This window comes from Gadus chalcogrammus, chromosome 16 (genome assembly GCF_026213295.1).
Source record: "Gadus chalcogrammus isolate NIFS_2021 chromosome 16, NIFS_Gcha_1.0, whole genome shotgun sequence".
NCBI lineage: Eukaryota > Metazoa > Chordata > Actinopteri > Gadiformes > Gadidae > Gadus > Gadus chalcogrammus.
In genome coordinates, this window is record NC_079427.1 from 15,085,037 (window position 1) to 15,090,229 (window position 5,193).

Here is a 5,193-nt window from a genome sequence, read left to right on the forward strand (position 1 = left end):
TTGTGGACTAATAAATATATATGCATGAAGATTGATTTGAGGAAGCATACTAATGGACACAAAAAAAAACTAGGGATAACAAATAAGGTTCGGAGCTAAAATCGATAATATCTCTGTCTCTCTCTAACATCTCAGATGAGCGGTGTGGGCGGCATAGGCTACTTGGCGAGATCGGTCGTGCTATGGTGGCGTTCCAGAAAACGTGACCGTGATGAACCGTATGAAAAAACTATAAAAACTCCACAAATGACTAAATATGCAGCTATGTGGAAAATGCGCCGACTTTGGCTCAGCTGGCTCCGCCCTCTTCCGCTACATAGCTAAGATGGCTGCCGTTGAGTATGATAGTGTATATCGCCACACACTTCGCGTTTACCGTTTGCAGTACACTTATTTTCGCCCTATCTGAATCGGAACGCCCTACTTACTTTAGACTAGTATACGGATAGTATGGATATTGGAACGCGGCTATGTAATCATGAAGCGGACAGGCCACGGCTAAGTCCTGGTGTGGACCATTTATGATTTAAAAAAGACTTCTTGGGAGCACTATAGGCCTACCACTCAGGCGAGGTTAGCATCGAAGCAGAAATAAAGAACTTTCTGAGCCCCTGGTTTTGGAAAGTTGTTCCCAGCCCGCCTTGCCAAGTTGGCACGGAGGTATTTGCATCCGGCAACGTCTGTCCCCCATAGACGGGGTGTTTTTCGGGCGTCTGAGACTGACGTCACCAGGCTGCGGTCGCGTCTGCCCCAGAGCATGTCAACATGCTCATCTTTCTGATACAAGAATCTGTAGAATGGTTGGTTAAGTTATCATGATTGTTTTTTTTGATATGATTATTGTTATATTTGGGACGAAAACTAGGGTTGTGTTTATTGTTAGTTATGTTTATGAGCACCGCTTCGACTGCATGCTCCGTTTGCAACACGCTGCATTTGTATTTTCATTTCATTTTTGAATATAATTTTTTTTTTAATTTATGTAAAATATTAACGATTAATCGACTATGATCGTTTATTTCCTGACGATCAACTAGACAACTTAATCGAATGCCCATCCCTACTCGTACGACGCACTTCTAGAACCACTTAGGCTAATATGCTTTCGGGAACTGGGCCCTGCCCTGTTTTTTTCCCTTGGTTTATGTTTTTATGCATCCCTATTGGTCTGATAATGAACCCCAGGGTGCCTTCTGCACCCATGGCGCTCTGGTTGGATGGCAGTGATGGAGCAATTTAGGAGAGGCGTCTGTCTTTGTTTTTCCAATCTGGTGGGGAATAATGCCCTTTATTAATTGTGCAGAGAGGCAATGGATGAGGTATACGCCATTGGAACAATAACTATCAGTCAAATGTATACAGATGGGAGAATTCCCTATTTTACTGCCCTTTTGGATCCGGTCCTACTTTGTTTGTAGCTCAGTTTGAAGACCAGTTGCGTTAGCGAGTAAAAGGTTGGGGTTCAATTCCCAGAGGTGCCACACAGTGCTGATACATTTAGCATTCACAGTATTGTAAGCACATGAGAGAAAAGCATCCCCCACGTCTATCAAATGTAGATCATAGTCTTATGTTTTACATTTTAGGGGATTCTAATCTTTTATCCAAAGAGCTTACACCATTCATTCACACACTGACGGCAGAGTCCAACCACCCATGTTGACAGCCAGCCGTCAGGTGAGGCGTCCGCTATGGGACAACTCGACACTCTAGGAGGAGCCGGGGATCCAACTAGCAACCTTCCAGTTACCAGTCTACCCCTGAGCTTATGCCGCCCCACTATCTTCCACCCTCTGAGATGTCCTTTTGTTTTTCCTCTCTGCCTTCATTGCCGTCGCCAGGAACATGAATCCATTCCTCCGTGCAAACAACAAAGGACCAAGAGACGCGAGCACCATCTGTGCCCCAATAATGACTGCCATCCATTGAGATAAAAAAAGGGGGAAATGAAATGTCCATGAAGGTAAAGCCTTGAGATGGTAAAAACTGCAACCAAACCCCTCTATGCAAGAGAGTAGCGCTTGCACTTGGAGCGGAAAGATCAGTCATAGTAACCATGGGAAATAGACTGTGAGTTGTCTGTATTTATAACCTACACCCTATATTAGGTGGCCTATATCAATCAAATGGCTCTCAATTAATGTCTCTCAAATTGATTATTGAGCCTCATTGATTCATCATCATCGCGGCCTGAACGTGTGTGTTCCATCCGTTTGAAAGAAACCAATGGGCCTATATTTATGTCTTCTCGCATTTTAAAATATAGCCTATACAACGAACTATTGCGTGTGTTCTTACTCTGTGTCTTCTCCGCAAAGACGTTGAGTTTTTTATTAATTCTTGATATAAACGTATCATTAAAATAGGGCAAGTCATTGTTGCCAATATTATTATGCTCCCAGTGTCCCATACCTACTACAAAATATAGTTTCTACTGTTATAATTATAATAGTAAGTGTTCGCCCCTCAGTGGAATACCACTTCAGCCGCTCTGTCTCTGGCATTAGCCAAATATGCTCATTGCGTGACTATAATAGACTAAACAGCTGTCAAAAAGCCAGCGATCAAATAACTATTTCAGTACAACACTTGCAAATAAAATAAAACAGGCGCATCAAAACATGGTCTGATGCAAAACATGGCGGAGCTCGATTGGGGGTCTCTGTGGGGTCTTCACTCGTGCGCGTGGCATCACGGCACTGGTACATAGTCACATTATAGTCACATGATAGTCACACTCTCACACATTTTGTTTGCCCTCGCAAGGAAGGATGCACACGCAGCTGAATCAGAATCAGAACAATTTGATTTCGTTTTTCTATGATATAACGTGGGCAATCAAAGGCCCTGATGATTATGAAGTTCAACTGGGCTGCTCCTTACTTGCTCTTGTGCTCTTCCACAACTGTGACTGTGTGTGTTCTGTTTGGTCCGGAGCTATCCCTGATGTCACTCTTATAGCATACAAATGATGATGTATATAGCGTGCGGCATGTATGCTTCTACGTTATACGACTAAATATAGCATAGGGAGAAGCCGTCGGTACTTTGATGTGTTTTATGTCTCGAACCTACTGCGCTGGCTGAGGACCTCAGAGAGCAGCACAGCGCATGGCACACCAAACACATACACAAGACGTAGACACACACATAGTGGCGGACTCAGGGGCTCAATGGTTGAAAAAGCGCGCTAAAGTGCCCTTCAAGAGTGTCGAAAACAAGAGGAAATGCCTTAATGGCTGCCCTTTTCACGTGCAAAACATGATTAGGTGCCCTCTAGGGTGCTCCTTCATACAATAAATTATGATGATGTGCCCTCTAGAACAAGAAAATTCAACGACGTGCCTTAATGTGTGCCCTTTTAGTGCCCCCTTTAGTACCCTGATAGTGCCCTTCTGCCCGTCTGGTGCCCTTCTAGTGCCCTGATAGTCCCCTTCTGCCCGTCTGGTCCTTCTAGTGCCCTGATAGTCCCCTTCTGCCCGTCTGGTCCTTCAAGTGCCCTTCTGCCCATCTGGTGCCCTTCTAGTACCCTGATAGTGCCCTTCTGCCCGTCTGGTCCTTCTAGTGCCCTTCCAGTGCCCTTCGAGTGCCCTTCTAGTAACCTGATAGTGCCCTTCTGCCCGTCTAGTCCTTCTAGTGCCCTTCTAGTGCCCTTCTAGTACCCTGATAGTACCCGTCTGGTCCTTCTAGTGCCCTTCCAGTGCCCTTCTAGTGCCCTTCTAGTGCCCTGATAGTGCCCTTCTGCTCGTCTGGTCCTTATAGTGCCCTTCTAGTGCTCTTCTGCCCGTCTGGTGCCCTTCTAGTGTCCTTCTGCCCGTCTGGCGCCCCCATGGTTGAAAAAGTGTGCTAAAGTGCCCTCTATGTGGTGAAATGAGAGAAAGTGCCTTATTGGCTGCCCTTTACACGTGAACAAAATGAATGAGTGCCCTAGGTTGCCCCTGATGATGACGATGTGCCCTCTGGAGCAAGAATATGGCAAACCGAAAAAACATGTTGTGGTTAGCTATTGAGGTGTAGACGTTCCTCTCTTTGGTAGCTGACGAACGGGAATGCGAGGCGTTGCTTTCATGTGGCGTCGCCATGACAAACAGCTACATCGAGTGGTACTTAATCTCCACTGGATAACGAAGCAAAAGCAGATTGAGAGTATGTCAGTACCCATAGTGGAAAAGCGCAATTAGATGCCAAGTTAGAAAAACTTAATATTTTCAGTTTGCATACCGTTTAAGATGTATATACATTTTTTGAGCGTTCAAGATCATTCAAGTGTAGGTCATTTCATGCAAGAGAGACGATAATGGTCAGCTATCACCCCAACATGAAGGAAAACTTCCTTAAATGTTTCCCGAGCTGGCTGTCAGCGGTCAAAGACTGTATGGTAGCGGCACATTGAATTTTCTCCAGTTTAATTTTTACTTAAATGTTTGTAAAGATGAAAGCAGTAAGGCATCCTCCTTTCTTTGGCTAAAATGTGAAAGTGCACAATGATGTGAACAACTAATTTTGGTATTTATAAAGTCGCTAGAATAAGGGGATAGGACCTTCCAGGCAGTGCTGCCTTTAAGGCTCCGTTGGGGGAACAAAACACCATCAAGTTAGAAAAGCCACTGTGTCCGCTGGTGGGCCCCATGTTGTCCAGAATGTGCCCTTTTTACTTTTTCGCCCCTGCCCTTCAAACAGTCTGAGTCCGCCACTGCACATACACATACACACACCGCACACAGACATACACGCAAATATCATACAGAGATACACACACGAGACACACACACAAAATTACATCAAACCAGTAGCAACAGCCATACTTCCTTTTTATCTTTATATTGAATGAAGCAATGTATGAATATATATATATATATATATATATATATATATATATATATATATATACACACATATATAGCATACACAATTTGTTACATTCAGATCTATATACATTGCATTTACTATTTTTCTACCATAACATTCACCCTGTTTTAGTAAGGTCCTGAATCCATATAAGGGGAGGGGGGATTATAGCCCCACGATAAAGGTACACATACACATAAAACGCGACAAGGTGAGAGACAGACAACAGACGACAGAGGGAAGGGATACAGGACGACATCAGAACTGACAAAATGTGACTGGACAAGACAATTGACAAACACACTGGGATGGTATTAAAGATTAGTTTGAGTGATCTGTGGTTCA